The sequence below is a fragment of the Pseudophryne corroboree genome, chromosome 5, assembly GCF_028390025.1.
Source record: "Pseudophryne corroboree isolate aPseCor3 chromosome 5, aPseCor3.hap2, whole genome shotgun sequence".
Lineage (NCBI taxonomy): Eukaryota > Metazoa > Chordata > Amphibia > Anura > Myobatrachidae > Pseudophryne > Pseudophryne corroboree.
The window spans coordinates 272,773,470-272,801,445 of NC_086448.1; the positions used below are offsets into that span (position 1 = coordinate 272,773,470).

General features: G+C 46.7%; 1 protein-coding gene across 1 annotated transcript in view; it reads right to left on the minus strand.

Moving 5' to 3' along the window:
* The window catches only part of MTURN (maturin, neural progenitor differentiation regulator homolog), a 173,140-nt gene that overhangs the window by 61,662 nt on the left and 83,502 nt on the right, over window positions 1-27,976 (minus strand). The gene's annotated exons all lie outside the window — the stretch shown is intronic.

Sequence of the window (27,976 nt, forward strand, 5' to 3'; positions counted from 1 at the left end):
GATCAGCCGCCTCACTTTAGTTATTGCAGCTAATCATGAATTTAACAACACTTCAGAGAATGTTTATTTTTACCCATAGGACTGTCAGGAATTCTGCCTACGTATGCACGAAATACAAAGAATGACCCATTGTGGTCCATAACTATGAGTGGATAATCACACCAAGGAAGAAATGCTCCAACAATGACATTTCTGTTTTGTCTCTGATTATAGTCTTTCACCAGCACAGCACTGCTAGCAGAGATAATCATCTTGTGTCTCTATAGGCTTTTATTAGTCAAACTAAGGAGAAAGAGTTCATCATCCGAAGTTGTACAGAATGAGATCAAGAACTGGCGCAGCTGTTTACCTCAGGCAGACATAACTTGTACCATATTCCACTGTACATTTCTGCTGATACAATACTTCTAGTACGATTCTACAGATAACCTGGGTGACTGACTGAATTATCTATGGAAACGTAAAAAAAAATGATATGAATAAATAGGATTTTAATACCTACCGGTAAATCCTTTTCTCTTAGTCCGTAGAGGATGCTGGGGTCACTTCAAGAACCATGGGGTATAGACGGGATCCGCAGGAAACATGGGCACTTTAAGACTTTCAAAGGGTGTGACCTGGCTCCTCCCTCTATGCCCCTCCTCCAGACCCCAGTTTAAGGAAACTGTGCCCAGGGAGACGGCCATTTCGAGGAAAAGGATTTATTGTTAAACCACGGTGTGCATCTTACCAGCTCACACCTCAAGCATTCCGCAGAACGTGGCATTCAATAGAACACAAGCCAACGGCATGAAGAATTTTCAGCACTATGCTGACAAAACCGTAACACAACCTGTGTGAAACCACAACCAATAACTGCAGATACAGTACGCACTGGGATGGGCGCCCAGCATCCTCTACGGACTAAGAGAAAATAAGAATTTACTCACCGGTAATTCTATTTCTCGTAGTCCGTAGTGGATGCTGGGAACTCCGTAAGGACCATGGGGAATAGCGGGCTCCGAAGGAGGCTGGGCACTCTAGAAAGATTTATGACTACCTGGTGTGCACTGGCTCCTCCCACTATGACCCTCTTCCAAGCCTCAGTTAGGACACCGTGCCCGGACGAGCAGACATAATAAGGAAGGATTTAGAATCCCGGGTAAGACTCTTACCAGCCACACCAATCACACCGTACAACTCGTGATACTATATCCAGTTTGACAGTATGAAAACAACTGAGCCTCTCAACAGATGGCTCAACAATAACCCTTTAGTGAACAATAACTATTTACAAGTATTGCAGACAATCCGCACTTGGGATGGGCGCCCAGCATCCACTACGGACTACGAGAAATAGAATTACCGGTGAGTAAATTCTTATTTTCTCTAACGTCCTAGTGGATGCTGGGAACTCCGTAAGGACCATGGGGATTATACCAAAGCTCCCAAACAGGCGGGAGAGTGCGGATGACTCTGTAGCACCGAATGAGAGAACTCCAGGTCCTCCTCAGCCAGGGTATCAAATTTGTAGAATTTTGCAAATGTGTTTGCCCCTGACCAAGTAGCTGCTCGGCAAAGTTGTAAAGCCGAGACCCCTCGGGCAGCCGCCCAAGATGAGCCCACCTTCCTTGTGGAATGGGCATTTACAGATTTTGGCTGTGGCATGCCTGCCACAGAATGTGCAAGCTGAATTGTACTACAAATCCAGCGAGCAATAGACTGCTTAGAAGCAGGAGCACCCAGCTTGTTGGGTGCATACAGGATAAACAGCGAGTCAGATTTTCTGACTCCAGCCGTCCTGGAAACATATATTTTCAGGGCCCTGACAACGTCTAGCAACTTGGAGTCCTCCAAATCCTTAGTAGCCGCAGGCACCACAATAGGCTGGTTCAGGTGAAACGCTGACACCACCTTAGGGAGAAACTGGGGACGAGTCCTCAATTCTGCCCTATCCATATGGAAAATCAGATAAGGGCTTTTACATGATAAAGCCGCCAATTCTGACACTCGCCTGGCTGAAGCCAAGGCCAATAACATGACCACTTTCCACGTGAGATATTTCAGATCCACGGTTTTTAGTGGCTCAAACCAATGTGATTTTAAGAAACTCAACATCACGTTGAGATCCCAAGGTGCCACAGGAGGCACAAATGGGGGCTGAATATGCAGCACTCCTTTCACAAATGTCTGAACTTCAGGTACTGAAGCTAGTTCTTTTTGAAAGAAAATCGACAGAGCCGAGATCTGTACTTTAATGGAGCCTAGTTTTAGGCCCATATTCACTCCTGCTTGCAGGAAATGCAGAAATCGACCTAGTTGAAATTCCTCTGTTGGGGCCTTTTTGGCCTCGCACCATGCAACATATTTCCGCCATATGCGGTGATAATGCTTTGCCGTAACATCTTTCCTGGCCTTAATAAGCGTAGGAATGACTTCTTCCGGAATACCCTTTTCCTTTAGGATCCGGTGTTCAACCGCCATGCCGTCAAACGCAGCCGCGGTAAGTCTTGGAACAGACAGGGCCCCTGTTGTAGCAGGTCCTGTCTGAGCGGTAGAGGCCACGGGTCCTCTGAGAGCATCTCTTGAAGTTCCGGGTACCACGCTCGTCTTGGCCAATCCGGAACCACGAGAATTGTGTTTACTCCTCGCTTTCTTATTATTCTCAATACCTTTGGTATGAGAGGCAGAGGAGGGAACACATAAACCGACTGGTACACCCACGGTGTCACTAGAGCGTCCACAGCTATCGCCTGAGGGTCTCTGGACCTGGCGCAATATCTTTTTAACTTTTTGTTGAGGCGGGACGCCATCATGTCCACTTGTGGTTTTTCCCAACAGTTTACCAGCATCTGGAAGACTTCTGGATGAAGTCCCCACTCTCCCGGGTGGAGGTCGTGTCTGCTGAGGAAGTCTGCTTCCCAGTTGTCCACTCCCGGAATGAACACTGCTGACAGTGCTAGTACATGATTCTCCGCCCATTGGAGAATTCTTGTGGCTTCCGCCATCGCCATCCTGCTTCTTGTGCCGCCCTGTCAATTTACATGGGCGACTGCCGTGATGTTGTCTGACTGGATCAGCACCGGCTGGTGTAGGAGCAGGGATTTTGCTTGACTTAGGGCATTGTAGATGGCCCTTAGTTCCAGAATATTTATGTGAAGGGAAGTCTCCTGACTCGACCATAGTCCTTGGAAGTTTCTTCCCTGTGTGACTGCCCCCCAGCCTCGAAGGCTGGCATCCGTGGTCACCAGGACCCAGTCCTGTATGCCGAACCTGCGGCCCTCTAGAAGATGGGCACTCTGCAGCCACCACAGTAGCGACACCCTGGTTCTTGGAGACAGGGTTATCAAGCGATGCATCTGAAGATGCGATCCGGACCACTGGTCCAACAGGTCCCACTGAAAGATTCTGGCATGGAACCTGCCGAAGGGAATTGCTTCGTAAGAAGCCACCATCTTTCCCAGGACCCGCGTGCAGCGATGCACTGATACCTGTTTTGGTTTCAGGAGGTCTCTGACTAGAGATGACAACTCCCTGGCTTTCTCCTCCGGGAGAAACACTTTTTTCTGGACTGTATCCAGAATCATACCCAGGAACAGTAGCCGTGTCGTCGGAACCAGCTGTGACTTCGGGATATTCAGAATCCAGCCGTGCTGGTGCAGCACCTCCTGAGATAGTGCTACTCCCACCAACAACTGTTCCTTGGACCTCGCTTTTATTAGGAGATCGTCCAAGTACGGGATAATTATAACTCCCTTTTTTCGAAGGAGTATCATCATTTCCGCCATAACCTTGGTAAATACCCTCGGTGCCGTGGACAGTCCAAACGGCAGCGTCTGGAATTGGTAATGGCAATCCTGTACCACAAATCTGAGGTACTCCTGGTGAGGATGGTAAATGGGGACATGCAAGTAAGCATCATTGATGTCCAGGGATACCATGTAATCCCCCTCGTCCAGGCTCGCAATAACCGCCCTGAGCGATTCCATCTTGAACTTGAATTTTTTTATGTATGTGTTTAAGGATTTCAAATTTAAAATGGGTCTCACCGAACCGTCCGGTTTCGGTACCACAAATAATGTGGAATAGTAACCCCGGCCTTGTTGAAGTAGGGGTACCTTGATTATCACCTGCTGGGAGTACAGCTTGTGAATTGCCGCTAGCACCGCCTCCCTGTCTGAGGGAGCAATCGGCAAGGCAGATTTTAGGAACCGGTGGGGTGGAGACGCCTCGAATTCCAGTTTGTACCCCTGAGATACTATTTGAAGGATCCAGGGATCCACCTGTGAGCGAGCCCACTGATCGCTGAAATTCTTGAGGCGGCCCCCCACCGTATCTGGCTCCGCCTGTGGAGCCCCACCGTCATGCGGCGGACTTGGAAGAAGAAGCGGGGGAGGACTTTTGCTCCTGGGAACCTGCTGTTTGTTGCAGCCTTTTTCCCCTACCTCTGCCTCTGGACAGAAAAGACCCGCCTTTTCCACGCCTGTTTTTCTGGGTCCGAAAGGACGGAACCTGATAAAACGGCGCCTTCTTAGGCTGTGAGGGGACATGGGGTAAAAATGCTGACTTCCCAGACGTTGCTGTGGAAACTAGGTCCGAGAGACCATTCCCAAATAATTCCTCACCCTTATATGGTAACACTTCCATGTGCTTTTTTGAATCTGCATCTCCTGTCCACTGGCGAGTCCATAAGCCTCTCCTAGCAGAAATGGACAATGCACTTACTTTAGATGCCAATCGGCAGATTTCCCTTTGTGCATCTCTCATATATAAGACTGAGTCTTTTATATGGTCTATGGTTAACAGGATCGTGTCTCTGTCTAATGTGTCAATATTTTCTGACAGTTTATCTGACCACGCAGCGGCAGCACTGCACATCCAAGCTGACGCAATAGCTGGCCTAAGTATAATGCCTGTGTGTGTATATACAGACTTCAGGATCGCCTCCTGCTTTCTATCAGCAGGTTCCTTGAGGGCGGCCGTATCAGGAGACGGTAGTGCCACCTTTTTAGACAAACGTGTGAGCGCTTTATCCACTCTAGGAGGTGTTTCCCAACGTGACCTATCCTCTGGCGGGAAAGGGAACGCCATTAGTACCTTCTTAGGAATTACCAATTTTTTATCAGGGAAAGCCCACGCTTCTTCACACACTTCATTTAATTCATCTGATAGGGGAAAAACTACGGGTAGTTTTTTCTCTCCAAACATAATACCCTTTTTAGTGGTACCTGTACTTATATCAGAAATGTGTAACACCTCTTTCATTGCCTCAATCATGCAGTGAATGGCCTTAGTAGGCATCAGGTTAGACTCATCGTCGTCGACACTGGTGTCAGTATCAGTGTCAACATCTGGGTCTGCTTGTGGTAGCGGGCGTTTTAGAGCCCCTGACGACCCATGCGACGCCTGGGCAGGCACGAGCTGAGAAGTCGGCTGTCCCACATTTGGCATGTCGTCGATTTTCTTATATAAGGAGTCTATACGTGCACTCATTACTTTCCATAAGCCCATCCACTCAGGTGTCTGCCCCGCAGGGGGTGACATCCCTTCTAAAGGCATCTGCTCCGCCTCCACATCATTATCCTCATCAAACATGTCGACACAGCCGTACCGACACACCGCACACAACACAAGGAATGCTCCGAATGAGGACAGGACCCACAAAAGCCCTTTGGGGGGACAGAGTGAGAGTATGCCAGCACACACCAGAGCGCTATATAATGCAAGGACTAACTGAGTTATGTCCCCTATAGCTGCTTTTTATAATATATATATATATATATATATATATATATATATATATATATATATATTGCGCCTAAATTTAGTGCCCCCCCTCTCTGTTTTTACCCTGTTCTGAAGTGTAGACTGCAGGGGAGAGCCAGGGAGCTTCCTTCCAGCGGATCTGTGAAGGAGAAATGGCGCCAGTGTGTCTGAGGGAGATAGCTCCGCCCCTTTTCCGCGGCCTATTCTCCCGCTTTTTCCTGGATTCTGGCAGGGGTATTTACCACATATATAGCCTCTGGGGCTATATATTGTGGTATTTTTGCCAGCCAAGGTGTTTTTATTGCTGCTCAGGGCGCCCCCCCCCCAGCGCCCTGCACCCTCAGTGACCGGAGTGTGAAGTGTGCATGAGGAGCAATGGCGCACAGCTGCAGTGCTGTGCGCTACCTTGGTGAAGACGGATGTCTTCTGCCGCCGTTTTTCCGGACCTCTTCTTGCTTCTGGCTCTGTAAGGGGGACGGCGGCGCGGCTCCGGGACCGAACACCAAGGACTGGGCCTGCGGTCGATCCCTCTGGAGCTAATGGTGTCCAGTAGCCTAAGAAGCCCAATCCGGCTGCAAGCAGGCGAGTTCGCTTCTTCTCCCCTTAGTCCCTCGCTGCAGTGAGCCTGTTGCCAGCAGGTCTCACTGAAAATAAAAAACCTAAATCTATACTTTCTTTCTAAGGGCTCAGGAGAGCCCCTAGTGTGCATCCAACCTCGGCCGGGCACGAAATCTAACGGAGGCTTGGAGGAGGGTCATAGTGGGAGGAGCCAGTGCACACCAGGTAGTCATAAATCTTTCTAGAGTGCCCAGCCTCCTTCGGAGCCCGCTATTCCCCATGGTCCTTACGGAGTTCCCAGCATCCACTAGGACGTTAGAGAAAAGGATTTACCGGTAGGTATTAAAATCCTATTTTCTCATATGTCCTAGAGCAGTGGTTCTCAAACTCGGTCCTCAGGACCCCACACAGTGCATGTTTTGCTGGTAACTCAGCAGGTGCACAGGTGTATTAATTACTCACTGACACATTTTAAAAGGTCCACAGGTGGAGCTAATTATTTCACTTGCGATTTTGTGAGGAGACCTGCAAAACATGCACTGTGTGGGGTCCTGAGGACCGAGTTTGAGAACCTGTGTCCTAGAGGATGCTGGGGTCACTTCAAGAACCATGGGGTTTATACCAAAGCTCTAGAACGTGTGGGAGAGTGCGGATGACTCTGCAGCACCGATTGACCAAACTTAAGGTCTTCATCGGCCAAGGTGTCAAACTTGTAGAACTTTGCAAATGTGTTTGACCCCGACCAAGTAGCTGCTCGGCAAAGTTGCAAAGCCGAGACCCCTCGGACAGCCGCCCAGGATGAGCCCACCTTTCTAGTAGAATGGGCTTTCACCGATACCGGTAACAGCAATCCAGCCGTGGAATGAGCGTGCTGAATGGTGTTCCAGATCCAGCATGCAATGATCTGCTTGGAAGCAGGACACCCAACCTTGTTGGGAGCGTACAGGACAACAGAGCCTCTGTTTTCCTAATCTGAGCCGTTCTGACGACATAAATCTTCAAAGCCCTGACCACATCCAGAGATTTTGACTGAGCGAAGGCGTCAGTAGTCACAGGCACCACAATAGATTGGTTCGTGTGGAAAGAGGACACCACCTTCGGTAGAAAATTCTTGACGTGTCCTGAATTCAGCTTTATCTTCCTGGAAGATCAAATAAGGGCTCTTGTGAGACAAGGCCGCTAACTCAGACACCCGTCTTGCAGATGCCAAGGCCAATAGGATGACCGCTTTCCAAGTGAGGAATTTCAACTCCACCTTCCGGAAAGGTTCAAACCAATGTGATTGAAGGAACTGCAACACCACATTACGATCCCAAGGTGCCACTGGAGGCACAAATGAAGGTTGGACGCGCAACACGTCTTTCACGTAAAACTGAACTTCCGGAAGGGAAGCTAATAGTTTCAGAAAGAAAATTGCCAATGCAGAAAACTGGACCATAATGGAGTCCAACTGCAGTCTGCCTTTCCCCCAGCCTGTAGGAAGCGGAGAAAACGCCCTAACTGAAACACTTCCGTTGAAGCTTACTTGGCTTCACACCAAGACACATATTTTCTCCAAAAACGGTGGTAATGTTTAGACGTTACTCCTTTCCTGGCCTGAATAAGAGTGGGGATGACTTCCTTGGAAATACTCTTTCGGGGTAGGATTCGGCGCTCAACAGTCATGCCATCAAATGTAGCCGCGGCAAGTCTAGGTACACGCACGGTACCTACCGCAGTAGGTCCTCGCGAAGAGGAAAAGGCCCAGGATCTTTTAATGATTAACTCTTGAAGATCTGGGCACCAAGCCCTCCTTGGCCAGTCTGGGGCAGTGAAAATTGCCCGAACCCTTGTTCTTCTTATCATCCCGAGAACTTTTGGGATCAGTGGAAGGAATACACTGACCGGAATAGCCACTGGGTCACCAGAGCAACTACTGCTATTGCCTGAGGGTCTCTCGACCTGGAACAATTCTTTTGAAGCTTCTCGTTGAGATGAGTGCCTCTGTGTGTGGGAGCATGGCGCGCAGCGTGCGATCGCTGTGCGGTACCTCAGAAGCCGTCACTGAAGTCTTCTTTTCTTCTTCTACTCACCTGTCTTCTGGCTCTGCAAGGGGGGTGACGGCGGGCTCTGGGAATGAGCCCCTAGGCGTACCAAGTGATCAAACCCTCAGGAGCTAATGGTGTCCTGTAGCCAAAGAAGCAGAGCCTTGAAACTCACAGAAGTAGGTCTGACTTCTCTCCCCTAAGTCCCACGAAGCAGAGAGTCTGATGCCAGCAGTTCTCCCTGAAAATAAAAAACCTAACAGTCTTTTCAGAGAAACTCAGTAGAGCTCCTCAGAGTGCATCGTCTGCCTGGGCACAGATTCTAAACTGGGGTCTGGAGGAGGGGCATAGAGGGAGGAGCCAGGTCCCACCCTTTGAAAGTCTTAAAGTGCCCATGTCTCCTGCGGATCCCGTCTATACCCCAAGGTTCTTGAAGTGACCCCAGCATCCTCTTGGACATATGAGAAAAAAGTATTATGTAGTTATATTGTATTCTTGAAATGCAGAATACAGTTCTATAATCAGTGTCAATAAAATTTGACAAGTTCATTTCTATCTCCCCGTATTTGTGTCCAGTCTACCAAATATGTCTAGTGAGATCTTCTCTATCATTCACCCCAACTAACCAGTAAACTACATAAGACTAAAATCCAAACTACACACATTTATAATTTATCAAATAAGGTGCTTCGATAGATTCTATATATAAATAATGAAAAGGGACAAAACCAAGAAATATATCTATAGACTGGGAAGACTTATCGGTTTGTTATGTAGCCTTAGCTCCTCTCCATATGGAATGGTTCCAGCGTCATACACAGATATTCCAACATACAGTAATAAGAGAATGAAGTACAGTATACTATAGCAGAAGATCTATTAAATAATTTTCTATGGTCTGTGTCTCCAGCATGCGCAGTGGGAGCCAAGATGCACTCCCCAACTGCTATCACTGATAGGAAGATCGACTGTGCTGCATAGCATATTACATACTGTATTACTATTAACCACATCAAATTTTAATGGAACACAAATACAAACTGCCTGGAGGATACAAGATTAAATGCTTAGCTGAATTGGTACAGTTTGTCCCTGGATGGTACAAGTCTGCACCCAAGTAATAGACCCTTGTAATTCAGAAGTTGATAAAACAACCAAACAGATGAGGGATCCAGATATACCACAGTAAAAGTTCTACATTCAAAGTCTAAGGATATAATCAGAAAGCTGGGCAGCACAGATACAGTAAGTGGGTTTATTAGAAAAGAAAATAACCCCTAAGTATTTCATCTAAATATAAGGTATGTGTAATGGTTGTGTCTATGTTCACTTCGTGATAAGGACCTCTCCACGAAGGATAAACTAGACGATAACTATCGCCCTCATTCCGAGTTGATCGCTAGCTGCTTTCGTTCGCAGCGCAGCGATTAGGTAAAAAAGTGGCACTTCCGCGCATGCGTATGGGGCGAAGTGCGCACGCGCGACGTACTTAAACAAAAGCTGATGCAGTTTCACACAAGGTCTAGCGTCGCTTTTCAGTCGCACTGTTGGCCGCGGAGTGATTGACAGGAAGTCGGTGTTTCTGGGTGGTAACGGACCGTTTTCGGGGAGTGTGTGTAAAAACGCTGGCGTGTCGGATAAAAACGTAGAAGTGGCTGGGGAAACGTAGGTGTGGCTGGGCGAACGCAGGGCGTGTTTGTGACGTCAAAACAGGAACTAAACAGTCTGAAGTGATCGCTAGCTAGGAGTAAGTCTTGAGCTACTCAGACTACACAATCTTTTTTTGTAGCAATGCTGCGATCCTTTCGGTCGCACTTCTGCTAAGCTAAGATACGCTCCCAGAGGGTGGCGGCTTAGCGTTTGCACTGCTGTTAAAAGCAGCTAGCGAGCGAACAACTCGGAATCAGGGCCTATGTGTAATAGCCTGAGAGCTGCATGCAGCTGACAGATGTCTAAGATTTAAAGAGGCACTCATTTAAAAGGCAAAAAAGTAACCTGGTGTTACAGTTTTATTACTGCTGCTTTAAATCTACAAGGCTTAATTGCAAACATCTCACAGCTGCCTGAAAGTTGCAGTTTACTATGTACCCTTAAGACTTCATCAGAGGATCCAATTGTATTACATATACATATATTAATGAGGGTTAGTTAAATTAGAGATTGTTGCAGATTTGTTGGAGAAAACCCTGCATATGTTCAGTTTATGCAGTAGCATGCTGCAATGCTAAGCACTGTCCACTGGTGTCATACTGTGTATGCACAACTAACCCAGACAGCGGGGGACGAGCACCTCTGCAGCTGCCGGTAGTCCAAGGTCAAACAGGGCCAGCTTATGGCTTCACATATATTCAGCTCTATTACCTAGGTTTTAAGTTAAGCTAGATATTATAGGAGCGATTCAAAAGTTTGAACGGGCACCCAAAGTGATGTGTGCCATCGGTGCAATTCAATTGTCGCTTCATCACTTTTTACGCGCACAAAAGGACTTAGCCGTGTATAAAGACTAAAGCCATCTAAAATGGGCATTTGAGCACCTAAACCACAGACTTCTCGCACATTTCTTCTCGCCGCCAGCTAAGAAATGTGCCTCCAACGTGTATTGAGCGCCTGAACGAATTGAAACAATTGAATTGCTCCGTTTTACATCCCCTAGTGATAGCAGTGATTTGAAACGCCCCACTGGCCATGCTTAATAGTTGCATGCAGGTCCATTTTTACAATGGATCTTGAATTTTTTTCCTTTATGCTTTGCACATGTCTCTGCGCCAAACACAAGCAGTTATGAGCTAAGGGTGATTCACAATCATATGCATCTCCGTTGTATCTCCACTTTCGGCTGAATGGGTGTAACTGGGTAGCAATGATCGGTTTCTACTTTATCCGTATTATTTATATGTATATATATATATATATATATTTTTTAATTTAAGACTATCCTGCAGCATGGATTGTAAGACAATCCTATGTCATTCCTGTAACAAATTAATGCATTCCTATTACTTACAGTATTATGTATGGCATAATTGGCATCACGTTACCTGTATATAGTAGAATATGGCAATCATTTATTGTACATTATCACTAATTTACATATGAGGACGTTTTCTTTTCATAGCCTTATCATAGCTACCATCAATACATAGGGTGAACCAAATCCCTGGTATAGGCCCCTGAATACAGTGGGGCTGATGAAGAGAGTTGAACATACACCTCGATGCATAGCATATCCTGTGTGAATCCGCACTGCGTGTGCTCAGAAGAAGAGCACACAGAAACGTAGCTATACAAAGTCATACGATGTCACATCAACACGGACAGCCAGAGAGGTAGAATCACTCATGTAGACAAAGTTCGGGAAAGGCGAGTGTTATTCAACATCTTCTGGACCCAATATATAGCATGTGCTAGTATTGATTAAATAAGATTTTAAACCTACCGGTAAATCTTTCTCTCCTAGTCCGTAGAGGATGCTGGGGACTCCGTAAGGACCATGGGGGTATAGATGGACTCCGCAGGAGACATGGGCACTCTAAAGACTTTAGAATGGGTGTGCACTGGCTCCTCCCTCTATGCCCCTCCTCCAGACCTCAGTTAGAGAAACTGTGCCCAGAGGAGACGGACAGTACGAGGAAAGGATTTTTGTTAATCTAAGGGCAAGATTCATACCAGCCCACACCATTTAACCTGGAATATACTCAACCAGTTAACAGTATGAATAAAACAGTATCAGCTGTAACATAACCCTTATGTAAGCAACAACTATATACAAGTCATGCAGAAATATGTCCGCACTGGGACGGGCGCCCAGCATCCTCTACGGACTAGGAGAAAAAGATTTACCGGTAGGTTTAAAATCTTATTTTCTCTTACGTCCTAGAGGATGCTGGGGACTCCATAAAGGACCATGGGGATTATACCAAAGCTCCAGACCGGACGGGAGAGTGCGGATGACTCTGCAGCACCGATTGAGCAAACAGGAGGTCCTTCTCAGCCAAGGTATCAAACTTGTAGAATTTGGCAAAAGCATTTGACTCCGACCAAGTCGCCGCTCGGCAAAGTTGTAAAGCCGAGACGCCTCGGGCAGCCGCCCAAGAAGAACCCACCTTCCCAGTGGAATGGGCCTCTACTGAATTTGGTAATGGCAATCCAGCCGTAGAATGAGCCTGCTGAATCGTGTTACAGATCCAGCGAGCAATAGTCTGCTTAGAAGCAGGAGCGCCAACTTTGTTGGCTGCATACAGGGCCGTTTCTAGACAATTTGGCTTCCAGTGCGAGATTTAAAAATGCGCCCCCCCCCCCCCCCCCATTGCTATAAAAAAAATTGCGCCCCCCCCATATAGCTATAAAAAGAAAAAGTATGCGCGCGCCGGAGGCGCGCGCGCTCCCGACAAGGCGTGGCCTCATCTGATATCATCACGCCCACCACAGGGGGGAAAAAATAAAAAAAGTCCCCATTTTACACATTACAGCAGCCAAGTGTCCCCATTTTACACAGTGCGGCAGGCAGGTGTCCCCATTTTACAGAGCGCAGCAGGCAGATATCCCCATTTTACACAGTACGCAGACAGGTATCCCCATTTTACACAGTGCGGCAGGCAGATATCCCCATTTTACACAGCGCGGCAGGCAGATATCCCCATTTTACAAAGTGTGGCAGGCAGGTATCCCCATTTTACACAGTGCGGAAGGCAGATATCCCCATTTTACACAGTACGCAGGCAGGTATCCCCATTTTACACAGTGCGGCAGGCAGGTGTCCCCATTTTACACAGTGCGGCAGGCAGGTGTCCCCATTTTACACAGTGCGGCAGGCAGGTGTCCCCATTTTACACAGTGCGGCAGGCAGGTGTCCCCATTTTACACAGTGAGGCAGGTGTCCCCATTTTACACAGTGAGGCAGGTGTCCCCATTTTACACAGTGAGGCAGGTCTCCCCATTTTACATAGTGCGGCAGGCAGGCGCCCATTTTACACAGTGCGGCAGGCAGGTGTCCCCATTTTACACAGTGCGGCAGACAGGTGTCCCCATTTTACACAGTGCGGCAGACAGGTGTCCCCATTTTACACAGCGTGGCAGGCAGGCCCCCATTTTACACAGCATGGCAGGCAGGTGTCCCCATTTTACACAGTGCAGCAGGCAGGTATCCCCAGTGTGGCAGGCAGGTATCCCCAGTGTGGCAGGCAGGTGTCAAGTGGTGGGGGGGAAGGAAGGGGGAGAGAGTATATATACTTACATGTTCCGCTCTTCGGATCCCGCCGCCGGACGTCCCTCGGGCCGGCCGCCCCCGCCGCCGCCTCCTTCCAGGCTTCCCTCCTCCCTCTCCCCGAGCGCTCCTGCTCGGGGGGCGGGGCTTCGTGGAATGACGCGTTTGCGTCATGACGCAAACGCGTCATTTCGCGAAACTCCGCCCCCTCGAGCAGGAGCGCTCGGGGAGAGGGAGGAGAGGGGGAAATAACACTTAAAGTGCCGCGGCGGGCGCCCCGTGCGGTTGCACGGCTCGCCCGCCGCTAGAAACGGCACTGGCTGCATACAGGACAAACAGTGCCTCTGTTTTCCTAATCCGAGCCGTCCTGGCTATGTAAATTTTTAAGGCCCTGACTACATCAAGGGACATGGAATCCTCCAAGTCTCCCGTAGCCACAGGCACCACAATAGGTTGGTTCATATGAAACGATGACACCACCTTAGGCAAAAATTGAGGACGAGTCCTCAACTCTGCTCTATCCACATGGAAAATGAGATAGAGGCTCTTATGAGACAAAGCCGCCAATTCGGACACCTGCCTTACAGATGCCAAGGCCAACAACATGACCACATTCCAAGTGAGAAATTTTAAGTCAACTGTTTGAAGAGGTTCAAACCAGTGAGATTTTAGGAACTGTAAGGTCCCATGGTGCCACTGGGGGCACAAAAGGAGGCTGGATGTGTAGCACTCCCTTTACAAACGTCTGGACTTCTGGGAGAGAAGCCAATTCCTTCTGGAAGAATATAGATAGGGCCGAAATCTGTACATTAATGGAGCCTAACTTTAGGCCCATAATCACTCCTGTCTGTAGAAAGTGAAGAAAACGGCCCAAGTGGAAATCTTCCGTAGGAGCATTCTTGGCTTCACACCAAGATACATATTTCCTCCAAATACGGTGATAATGTTTCGTCGTCACCTCCTTCCTAGCCTTTATCAGAGTAGGGATGACTTCCTCCGGAATACCTTTCCCAGCTAGGATTCGGTGTTCAACCGCCATGCCGTCAAACGTAACCGCGGTAAGTCTTGGAACACGTAGGGCCCCTGCTGCAACAGGTCCTCCCTGAGAGGAAGAGGCCATGGATCTTCTGTGAGCATCTCCTGAAGATCTGAATACCAGGCCCTTCGAGGCCAATCTGGAACAATGAGTATTGTCTGCACTCTTTTTTCGTCTTATGATTCTCAATATTTGATATGAGAGGAAGAGGAGGGAACACATAGACCGACTGAAACACTCATGGTGTCACCAGGGCGTCCACGGCTACTGCCTGAGGGTCCCTTGACCTGGCACAAAAACCTCCGAAGCTTCTTGTTGAGGCGTGACGCCATCATGTCTATTTGAGGAAGTCCCCAATGACTTGTTATCTCTGCAAAAACTTCTTGAGGAAGTCCCCACTCTCCTGGATGGAGATCGTGTCTGCTTCCCAGTTGTCCACTCCCGGAATGAATACTGCTGACAGAGCGCTTATGTGATTTTCTGCCCAGCGCAGAATCCTGGTGGCTTCCGCCATTGCCACTCTGCTCCTTGTCCCGCCTTGGCGGTTTACATGAGCCACCGCTGTGACGTTGTCTGATTGAATCAGAACCGGTAGGTCGCGAAGAAGATTTTCCGCTTGTCGAAGGCCGTTGTATATGGCCCTTAATTCCAGTATGTTGATGTGTAGACAAACCTCTTGGCTTGACCATAATCCCTGAAAGTTCCTTCCCTGTGTGACTGCTCCCCATCCTCGGAGGCTCGCGTCCGTGGTCACCAGAACCCAGTCTTGAATGCCGAACCTGCGACCCTCTAGAAGGTGAGCACTCTGCAGCCACCACAGGAGAGACACCCTGGCCCTGGGGGACAGGCTTATTTTCTGATGTATTTGAAGATGGGACCCGGACCACTTGTCCAGAAGGTCCCACTGAAAAGTCCTCGCATGAAACCTGCAGAAGGGGATGGCCTCGTAGGTCGCCACCATTTTCCCCAGTACTCGAGTGCATTGATGTACTGACACTCTCGTCGGTTTTAACAGGTCTCTGACCATGTTCTGGAGTTCCTGGGCCTTATCCATCGGGAGAAAAACCCTCTTTTGTTCTGTGTCCAGAATCATGCCTAAGAACGACAGCCGAGTCGTAGGAACCAACTGTGACTTTGGTAGATTTAGAATCCAGCCATGTTGTTGCAGCACTCTCAGGGAGAGCGACACGCTTTTCTGCAACTGTTCCTTTGATCTCGCATTTATCAGGAGATCGTCCAAGTACGGGATAATTGTGACTCCTTGCTTGCGCAGGAGCACCATCATTTCCACCATTACCTTGGTGAAAACCCTCGGGGCCGTGGAAAGCTCAAACGGCAACGTCTGAAACTGGTAATGACAGTACTGTACAGCGAATCTCAGGTATGCCTTGTCAAAGTCGAAAAATATCGTTATTCTCATCGCCTTGTACTAACCCCATGCGCTTGCCCGCTGCACGTGCACATTCTCTCCCGTGCGTGCGCATATTCGCAGTTGCGTGACGGCGCCTCCACGGTCGTGCGCTCAGGCGCGTGGTATGTGCATTTACGGTAGAGTTTGTGTGCGTCTGGCGGGCGACTCGATCGTTACATAGTTAATCCAAATAGTGTATTTTATAGGTAATGGTCCCCTTAATAATATCAGTACGTTTGGTGAGTGTAACTGGTTCATGGACAGAGAGATCCCTCTTTACATGATACGAAGGGTTAGACAGGTTTTGAGCAGTTGTGTTTAGTATGCAACGGTAGAGTATTTTAGTAGTAACATTCCGGTATTGGTTTGAAAGAGATTAATCGCTTCTGCGAATAGTTATGTTTATAAGAAGTTTATGGACATTTACTATATTTGCAGTTCATTATCCATGCGGCGGGAACCCTGAGATTCCCTCCCACCTGAGCAGTATGAAATAGTCACAACCCACCTGTTTGAATCAACCTATGACCTTTTGTTATAATGTGAAGACAGATTCCTGTGTCCAATGAACAATGAGATTGTAGGGCCCTTTGTAGTGTACTGTATGTAGTGTATATAAGAACAGCCAGCCTGGCCCAGCTCAGTCTACTCTCCACAACGGTTTTCATTATGGACTAACTAGAGAGCTGGGTCCAGGACTGCGCAGCGATCATTCCCCAGTGTGTAAGTTTTTCTCTGTAACCAACTTGTTCTCTGTTTGTATTTGCCATACTCTCTCTCTCTCTGTTATTGTTTAGGATTAAGACGCTGTTGTATATTGTATAATTTCAGTTACTTTGTTTAGGTGTTTATGTTAGTGCTGTAGTGTATAAGCTGTAACTGTTTTCCCCTTTTACATACTAAAATCATCTAGATAAAGGTTTTGGAACCTTACAAGGTATTGTGTGTTTATCATTACATTGCTAAGGGTATTCGGAGTGTCTCAATTGCTCAAGCAGCTTTTATATAATAGAGGTTAATCAGCGTTTCATTGTGTTGCATACAAGGTTTACTGTGTGTCATCCTGTGAGCGTCTGCGCCGCTCGTGTTCCTCTGGTGGGCACAGCGTCCGCTACGCTAGTAGCGTAGCATTAAGGTACTCGGACCGCCTATAGCGTGCTCGATATCCAGCGTAAGCAGTAAGCGAACGTGCCGCTCGTGCGTCTCGACCACGGCCTAGCGTCTGCTACGCTAAGTGCGTACCCTTACGGTACCCCGTACGCCCATTGCGTACTGACTCTTACCAATATATAGTGAATGTTATAAGATAAATAATTAGCTTTATCAATTGGCGGCTCGTCCATCCTCCACATATCCGCTCTAGCGAACACAAGCAGACTTTATCTGTCAGCAAAGGGCGGGAAGGTGTATCCCTTCGTATCCGTGTTGGTGGTGAGGGATACGGTAGTGCTGACTAGATAAGCGTCTGCATCGCTACGCTGTAGGAGTGCCGGTGGAATCCGGAACCGGAAGGTAAGAACAGTACGCTATTGTCTTTTAAAAACTGTTTTATTTCTGTTTGATACACATAGCGTACGCAACACACGCACACACCTGCATTTTTCATTTGTGTAATTTCACATTTCACCTTCCTGTTTGCCATTTATCATTGATAACGTGCTGAGAAAGATTTGTTGCTATTGGTAGTTAAAAGTAAACTTAATACGTAAGGAAGTAATTTGTAAAACACGCACACGGCTTTGCCTAAGGTACAAGGGAAATCTGTGTGGTGTTCAGTAAATAATTACCGTTAAATATCATTTGCATTGATAGAAACGTGTTACTTGTGTTACTGTGGACGTGTCTGGCCTGCGTACACGTGTCCCTAACAAAGGGCGGGACAAGCGTACGCGACGCAAGGGCTTACACACGTAGCGTATATTACGCAACGGAGCGTATGGGTACGCCCACGTAATACAAATCACACTATAGTATTGTTTTAGTAGGCGATACGGAAGCAACGCGATAATAGCGCAAGTCAATGTCAGTGTCCTAAATTTTAGCGTAAAGATCCTTCTCTAGTTGTAACTCCTTTCGGGACTAGACTGTGATACTGAAAGGGATTTCTGTACAGAAACGAAAGTAAAGAGTATATGAGGTGAAAAAGTGTGTATACATATATATAAGTTTCTCATTTTTGGTTGGAACCCCCGGAAGTCGAGTTCTCGTGAGGTACATCCGTGAAAGTGACGGCGCGTGGTGGCTTGGGAGGCATCCCTTGTTAAATATTGAAATAAGAGCATTAGAGTATAGCAGATTAGGAGGTCTACTGTAGACACAGACCAGGAGGTCACGGACCAGGAGGTCCAGAGACAGACCAGGAGGTCTAGGTGCAGCAGACTAGGAAGTCCGCTATAAGATAAAGTCAAGAAGCACAACCCCAGGAGGGTTGGTGCAGTACCCATATAGGCCATTAAGCTCTGGCTGAAGGAATTCGCAGCCACAATTTTCGATTCCACTGGTCGTTCCGCACATAAGATTAGTTGCTTATGTGCAGTACGATTGTACCGCATGTAATTGTGTGCATTAGTTTGTAACTTGACCCAGTACCATTTGCGTACGCTAGAGGGGTCATAAACGCTATTTGTACATTCTAACGTGATTTGTGTACATTTTTTTATTTTAAGGGAGGTTCGCCAGTCACTCATGAATTCTCTAACAACCGATACTTGCTGGGGACGGGTAACCTACTCCCACAACGCCCCAGTAAATAAAGGTTCATAGGGACCCTAGGTTGGGTACAGCAGCTCTGAGTCAGTGATTGCAGTACTGGCCAACGTGGGCGAGAAGTTTGTGAAAGCACTCGGTTGAAACTTTCACCGTCGGCCTACCCCGGACATCTTGGTTTTTGTAAGGGTTCGCTGAAGACCCTGATTTGAAGGTCAGAGGTAGTGAAAGCAACACCTGCAAAGATGGGGGCCAGTTGTTCAGGTAGGGGGCGATCAACCCTGGTTCAGGTTGATTTAGTAAACCGGCCAATAGGGTCGGCAAGGTATATCATGTGTGAGAAATACGGTTCACACACAGAGGTTTTGTGCGATGAATGGGAAAGAATGACTGTGCATGACGGGGAAAAGTTCCCACGGGTAGGCAGTTTTAGCCCAGAGGTGTTACAAAATCTAAGGAGAAGGATATGTCTCATTAAATCTGCAAAGAGACGGATCAAACATTATGATTATTTACAATTATGGCAACAGGAAGGTGAAATACAAAGAGGATTGGCTCAAGCGGCTGGATCTAACCCTATCAGGAAACGGATAGCCGCCGCACCACCACCACCATACATAACGGGAGAGAAAGTGGTTACAGAGAATGGCACACTGGTGTATGATAAACATGCACTTAGTAACTGTATAGATGTTAAGAATAATGTAACTAAGATTGTTGATGCTAATACTAACCCGTGCAAGCTGTACCCTGTTTTAAACTTTCCCCAGGACTGTGAACAAGAGGATGAGCCCACAACAATATCGGCACTCTCTCTAGCAGCCACCATAGCAGAAACAACAGTGGGCACGGCCCAACCAGTAAGAGCAGTATCAAAGGCCCCTAGTGGAGGGACAGGTGAGGTCGTATCAACTGGTAAGTACGGCACTGTACACTATGCAGAAACCATTACACCACATGTTGTAGAATCTACTCAGAATGATGTTATTGAACTTAATCCCGTTAGGGTAATTGCAGTACCAAATGGGAAAACTGACACTTCAGGAGTCACTCCGGTCAGAAACATCGCCATGCACTGCCCCTTTTCTCGAACGGAATTAAGATCAATGGTGTCTGAATTCCCTGATCCTAGAAAAGATCTAGTTGCAAGCCAGAAGTACATTAGAGAGCTAGGAAATACTGTGGAGCCCAATAACAAAGATTGGCGGATATTGCTGAGGGCATGTTTACCCTCCAATGTCGACTCAGCGAGATTTATAGCTGACTGTAGACTAGATGAAGAGGTACCCCTTACTGAGGAGTACAATCAAGATGTGAAAATAATTAATTTGCAGCTAGGAGTATATTTCCCAGCTGTTGCTAAATGGAACAAAATTTTCTCCATCAAGCAAAAAGAGGGAGAAATAGCTGCTGATTATTTTCATCGGGCACTGCAGGAAATGGCTAAGTATACAGGGATAGAAGACATTAAGACAAATGTGAATCATAGAGAAGTAGCAGTATCTGTGTTAATGGATGGTTTAAAGGAAGTATTGAGGACGAGGGTACAGACCACCCAACCATGTTGGCGAGGTTTGTCGGTGGCTACTTTGAGAGAGGCCGCTATTGATCATGATCGGAAAAATCACCAGACACAGGGAGTCGCAGAGTGATAAGCTGATGGCTGTAAGTATACAGGCCCTTACCACAAGGCCAATTCAGCATAAGTCTCAGACCCCTGTGGGTAAGTCAAATGTGGTAACTTGTTATTACTGTCATAAAGAGGGACATTTTGCACGAGACTGTAGATTGAAAAATGCACAAAAATCATATCAACCCCCTAGACAACGACATGACACACGAAATTGGGATCAAGGACCGCAGAGACGGAGTTATGAGCCACACGCAGGGGAAACAAAAATGTATCCCCCAAGAAGAGACTGGCAAGTCTCTGATAGTTCCCATTTACCCCCTTCACAGGTAATAGCTGCCAGCGCAATGCAGGGAGGTCACCACATACAATAGGGGTGGGGCCACACCTGTAGTCTGCAGCCAGTGAAATTAATTGCGAGCCTTGGAAGTGAACCCGAGGTCACAATTGATGTAGCTGGTAAATCTCTAAATTTCCTTGTAGATACGGGGGCGGCCAAGTCAGTGATAAATTCGACCGTGGGCATGAGAACCACTGGTAAAACAATTCCAGCCATGGGAGTAACAGGAGTAGTACAACACTACCCTTTAAGCAAACCTGCAGAGATTACGATAGGGCCTTTGCACACCAAGCATTCTTTTCTGCTGGCTGCATCGGCTCCGACTAATCTCCTAGGGAGAGATTTACTGTGCAAAATGGGATGTGTCATATATTGTACTCCTGAAGGTGTGTTCTTGGACATACCCGAAAACCACGCTCAGGAAGTGCAGGATATGCTAGACTCCCCAACAAGATTAATGTCACACACTGTTGTTGTAAATAGGTGTCCGTCCAAGGTAGAGGAAATGATTTCCCAGATACCGGAATCACTTTGGACCAAGGATGGACAAGACACTGGATTAATGGCAAACGTAGCCCCAGTAGTTGTACAAGTAAAAGATGGTAGGATAGCTCCAAAAATCCCACAATACCCTCTGAAGCAAGAGGTGGAGTTAGGAGTTTACCCTGTAATAGAGCGCTTGCTACAACAGGGCATTCTGGTAAGGACGTCCAGCACTGCCAATAGTCCCATCTTCCCTGTTAAAAAAGAGTGGGGGGAGGGGTTACAGATTAGTGCAGGATCTAAGAGGGATCAACAAAATAGTTGAGAGTCAATTCCCCGTAGTGCCAAATCCAGCTGTCATCCTTATGCAAATCCCTCCCACTGCCAAATTTTTCACTGTGATTGACCTCTGCTCCGCCTTCTTCTCGGTACCTCTGCACCCTGACAGTCAATACTTATTCGCATTTACATACAGAGGAGTTCAGTACACCTGTACTCGCTTACCACAAGGTTTCATTGACAGTCCAAGTATTTTCTCACAGGCCTTGCATGATTGTTTACAGTCTTTTCAACCTGAGAGTGGATCAATATTAATACAGTACGTAGATGACCTACTGCTGTGTTCAGATTCACTTGAATCGTCCCTGAGAGATACGAAACAACTCCTGTTTCATCTTTCAGACACCGGACACAAGGTTTCCAAAGACAAGTTACAATTATGCCAGACCAAGGTAAAATATTTGGGACACTGTCTGACACAAGGACTGAGACACCTCACCGCTGATAGAATTAAAGCAATTCGTGACATGACCCTGCCACAAACCCAGCAACAGATTAGAATGTTTTTAGGAATGTGTGGGTATTGCCGTAACTGGATCCCAGGTTTTTCCATACTGGCCTTGCCTTTACAGGAGATTGTCTCATCAAACAAACTTGATCGGATTTCGCACACAGACGAGTCTGAGATGGCATTTGAGAGACTTAAACAGTGCCTAACGCAGGCACCAGCATTAGGCATGCCAGATTATGGAAAACACTTTGAGCTGTACGGAACAGAGAGTGCTGGGTGCGCGGCAGGTGTCTTAACCCAGAAGCATGGTGATGCCAGCAGGCCGGTAGCCTACTATAGCGCTCAGCTAGACACGGTAGCGCGATCCCTCCCCACATGCTTGCGAAGTGTTGCAGCAATAGCATTGATAGTAAGTAAAAGCGAAGATGTAGTGCTAGGACACAACCTCACAATTCATACACCACATGCAGTGTCAGCCTTACTGAATTCTGCCCAAACCAGACACGTCTCATCAGCTCGGTTTACAAGATGGGAATTGGCATTGATGGCCCCCGTAAACATCACCATAAGGAGATGCAGCGCATTAAATCCTGCAACATATCTCCCAGGTGTGCCTGGACAGGCACAAAGGGTGGAGGATGAGAGTGATGGTGAAGGAGGATTTAGTAAGGAAAATGACACACATGATTGTATGGAATATTTGACCCAAAATTTCACGGCAAGGCCTGACATCAGTGACAACCCACTGGAAGATGTAGATTTTACTTTCTACACTGACGGCAGTTGTCACAGACAGACGGACTCGGGAGACTTGTGTACTGGATACGCAGTCGTAGATGACCAAGGTACCATAGAAGCGGAACCCCTAGGCCCACCACACTCAGCACAAGTGGCTGAACTGGTTGCCCTAACCAGAGCATGAGAATTGGCTAAAGGCAAGTCAGCCAATATCTACACAGATTCTAGGTACGCCTTCGGAGTAGTCCATGATTTCGGGGCCCTATGGCGCCTCAGAAATTTTATGACTGCAGCTGGCACACCCGTAGCACATGCAGCCCACATCAAAAGACTTCTAACAGCGATACAGGAACCCGACAGAGTGGCTGTTATCAAGTGTAGAGCTCACACGTATAGCCAAGACCCGGTATCACTTGGTAACAGCCGAGCAGACGAAGCTGCTAAATCAGCAGCCAGTACCCCCATACAGACAGACAGCACACAACTGATGGTATTTAATACTGTAAACACACAGAAATTATATGAAATGCAAGATTTGTGTTCACCACAAGAAAGGGCAGTTTGGAGGTCAAAAGGATATGGCCAAGAGTCCTCAGGACTCTGGACAGATGGACAGGGTAAGCCAGTGGCACCCAGAGCATACCTTCCAAGTCTAGCGGAAGCGGCACATGGGCTGACTCATCTAGGCAAAGAAGGAATGTGTAAGTTGGTAAGAGCTTATTGGTGCGCCCCAGGATTTTCTTCCCATGCGGGTAAAAGAGCGATGACATGTCTCACCTGCTTGAGGAAGAATATCGGAAAGGCAATACCAACAGAGCCATCCCATATCCCTCCTACAGATGGTCCTTTCCAGGTAATACAAATTGATTTCATACAATTGCCACCTTGTAGAAATTTAAAATATGTATTGGTTTGTATTGACGTGTTCTCAAATTGGGTTGAAGCATTTCCCGCGGCCACAAATACCGCTGTGTTTACTGCAAAGAAAATTGTGCAGGAATTTGTGTGTAGGTACGGTATCCCTAGAATCATTGAGAGCGATAGGGGTACCCATTTTACAGGTGAAGTTTTTCAAGCAATGTGTAAGTTGATGGGAATTAATAGTAAGCTGCACACTCCGTACCACCCCCAGGCGAGTGCGAAAGTGGAAAGAGTAAACAGCACTATTAAAAACAAATTAAGCAAGGTAATGGCTGAAACAGGATTGGTGTGGCCCAAAGCTTTGCCAATCGTATTATACAGCATCAGAACCACTCCCAGGTCCCCTCTTAATCTGTCTCCTTTTGAAATTCTGTTTGGTCGACAACCCCATGTTATGATTAACCCCCAGGATGATTTGAAATGTAACAATGAAGTAACTGTAAAGTATTTGGTAAAGATGAGTAAGCAATTGAGGAATCAGAATGATAATCTAAAGTTGGTGATTCCTGATTTACCAGACAGTAATTGTCATGACAATGAACCTGGGGATTATGTAATGATACAGAATTTTCTACGCTCAGGTTGCCTTATTGACAGATGGGAAGGACCATATCAAGTCTTATTGACCAGCACGACAGCATTGAAGGTTGCCGAGAGAGAGACTTAGGTCCATTCGTCTCATTGTAAAAAGGTTGCTGACCCAGAGAGGTCCCGTGATAAAGAACAGACGGTAGAGGTTGTATCACTAGAGTGTCTGTTCCGGGAAGGTTGAGACGACACCTGAGCGCTGAGAATAATAAGACCGGAGGCGTTTGTCGAGCCAGATTTCTTTTTCCCTTTTGTTATTTTCTCCAGTTCCCATCTCCCACCTATTCTCCTCCCCCCTTCTTATTTTTCTCCTTTTCCTCCTATAAGATGGACTTGCCCCAAGAGACTGATCCGGATTTTCCTGTTGACCATGATGTTGACCAGAGCAGTCTGTTTCGGTGAGAGTACCATGGAGGTCGAGAAAGGATCTGGAATGGGTTCTGATGACCAGGATGGAGGCGTAGTTTTCCAAGAGCAACATAATCACCGAGTAAAGGCGAGTATCCGAAAACGATCTGGTAGCATTGACAATAGAAGGAATTGTGAAGGATTGTTAGCTGAAGAGAACTGCATCTGTAGGCATTGTGACAATATAGTTGAGGATGGGTGCATCAAGAAATGTCAGTCCAGTTTTAATGTCCACATGGACCGGCATCCATTGAGTGACTATCACTCCTTAGTGGGTAAAGTGTTAAACCAGACAGACTGTTGGGTATGCTCTCAAGTACCTCAAGGTCATAGCAAATCAGGACTAGTACCATTCCCTTTAACTGTAGGAGAGGTACTTGAGTTAAGTGGTGGGAGGCCAGTGGACAAGAGGTTTAATATCTCTAGTCCTCCTAGTTTGAAGCTCCACCAATATCATGTGGATAGGTCCTTAGTATGCTTTAACATTTCCAATCCCCGAAAGCCGGGAAATTGGGAAGTGTCATGGAGTAATCAAACCATGACATTTTTATATAGAGCCGATAGAATGCCCATAGACACAGAGCTTATACGCCAGGTAGCCAACAGTGGAAAATATTTCCGGTATAGGTACACTCTAGGAAGTAGGACCATGCGAGTTGGAGAAGTATCACCAGGATACTGTGCACATATCATACAACCTGATACGTGTACTAGACAGATGGGAGAGTTAGGGTTAGGAGATTTCACATGGAAAGTTTGTAACATGGTTATGTCATACTCCGTCCCATATGTTCTCCCCGATGATGCATATTTCATATGCGGGAGAAAGGCGTATAAGTGGCTTGCCCCAAACTCAGAGGGATTGTGTTACATTGGAAAAGTACTGCCTGAAGTAATGACTGTATCCCATATCAAAATGAAAGACATACACCGCAGTGCCCAAGCTCCTTATACTCACACTCATTACGAGCACGTCGTTAAACGGCACCTGATTGAGAGGACAGAGCATCCGGCCTCTGATCTGATCCATGAATCCACCGGGATTCAATTCCTACTCGCGTTAGATATCACTCGTACCGCCAGAGTAGTGATAAATTATAGATATATATCTGCGCTAGCAAACTTGTTAGACAATATCACCGAAATGTATGACGACACGTTCAGGTACACTGGGAAAGAGTTACAAGCCTACAAAACAGAACTAGTTCAGCATAGGATGATTCTCAATTACCTCACAGCAGTGACAGGCGGGTATTGTGTTACCCTAGCAACTCAATATGGTGTAAAGTGCTGCACGTATATTACAAACAGCACTGAGGACCCGGCCGAGGTCATAGACCAAAAGATGGATGACATTTTGCAATTGAAGTGGGAGTTTCGAAGGAAACACAATCTCACACTCGCTGCTGTGAGTAATGAGCTGACCAGTTGGGTGTCATGGTTGAACCCACGAAATTGGTTCTCTGGTTTAGGAGAATGGGCCCAAGGTATTATAATGGATGTAGGGAAATTTCTCTTGTGTATTCTGGGAGTCGTCATATTGGTTGGTCTGATATTTAGATGCGTTCGAGCTTTAACGAAGTGTAAAGGTAATACCAGAGTGATGAGTCTGAGGAGCGAGGATACTGTAATAACAACAACTAATTTAATTTACGACCCAACGGTAGAGACAATGTTGTGATGAAAATGTGATTCCACGGTCCGTTTCTTTCACCCGTTTCTCCTTTGTTTTCCTCCAAGGTACAAGGACATCCACTTGGAAGAAGAATATGACAACCTCTTTTATACAGACCATTGATGAACTATGTCACAGACCCCCAATATCCCTAGTGACTTTAACTTTTTACGAAAGCCCAATACTTTAGAGACTGTAATTTTATGGACAATGGAAAAGCTTTTGCTCGCTATTTACAACAAAAGCACAGAGAGACATCAGACAACATGTACATCTGACAAGACATCAGACAAGACCTCAATCGGCGACTGTTTATTTAAACTCACATAGTTTACGACTGCATTTATAACGCTTGTTTCTTATCTTCATCTCTACAACCTCCAGGTAGTATCCCACATAGTCGACAGGTGATTCTCACATATTAGCATCCACATACTCTCCCCCTCCTCATGTATCATCAACTAATGTGCACCCCATTTGTTGCAACCAAAAGCCGAAAAGAGCTCGGTAGAGTTTGACAGCCCATCCACAGACCCTTGATACGGGATAAGAAGGATTCAAATGTATACTTCGCAATACCTCGAAGCTTGATTTAAAACACGTACGGCACGATGATACATGACCCCTCAAACATGGATTTCATACACACATGCTTTTACTGTCTCACTAGGTCATACTTTTCCCACCTTCTCCTCTCCTCCCTTTACCCAATCATAAAAAGGTATTTACATGATGACATATTTTTCTGTTTTGTTTAGGAAGTGGCAGTTATTGGTGACTGCCAAAGGGTGGACTGTCAAAGTCGAAAAATATCGTTATTCTCATCGCCTTGTACTAACCCCATGCGCTTGCCCGCTGCACGTGCACATTCTCTCCCGTGCGTGCGCATATTCGCAGTTGCGTGACGGCGCCTCCACGGTCGTGCACTCAGGCGCGTGGTATGTGCATTTACGGTAGAGTTTGTGTGCGTCTGGCGGGCGACTCGATCGTTACATAGTTAATCCAAATAGTGTATTTTATAGGTTATGGTCCCCTTAATAATATCAGTACGTTTGGTGAGTGTAACTGGTTCATGGACAGAGAGATCCCTCTTTACATGATACAAAGGGTTGGACAGGTTTTGAGCAGTTGTGTTTAGTATGCAACGGTAGAGTATATTATTAGTAACATTCCGGTATTGGTTTGAAAGAGATTAATCGCTCCTGTGAATAGTTATGTTTATAAGAAGTTTATAGACATTTACTATATTTGCAGTTCATTATCCATGCGGCGGGAACCCTGAGATTCCCTCCCACCTGAGCCGTATGAAATAGTCACAACCCACCTGTTTGAATCAACCTATGACCTTTTGTTATAATGTGAAGACAGATTCCTGTGTCCAATGAACAATGAGATTGTAGGGCCCTTTGTAGTGTACTGTATGTAGTGTATATAAGAACAGCCAGCCTGGCCCAGCTCAGTCTACTCTCCACAACGGTTTTCATCATTGACTAACTAGAGAGCTGGGTCCAGGACTGCGCAGCGATCATTCCCCAGTGTGTAAGTTTTTCTCTGTAACCAACTTATTCTCGGTTTGTATTTGCCATACTCTCTCTCTCTCTCTCTCTCTCTCTCTCTGTTATTGTTTAGGATTAAGACGCTGTTGTATATTGTATAATTTCAGTTATTTTGTTTAGGTGTTTATGTTAGTGCTGTAGTGTATAAGCTGTAACTGTTTTCC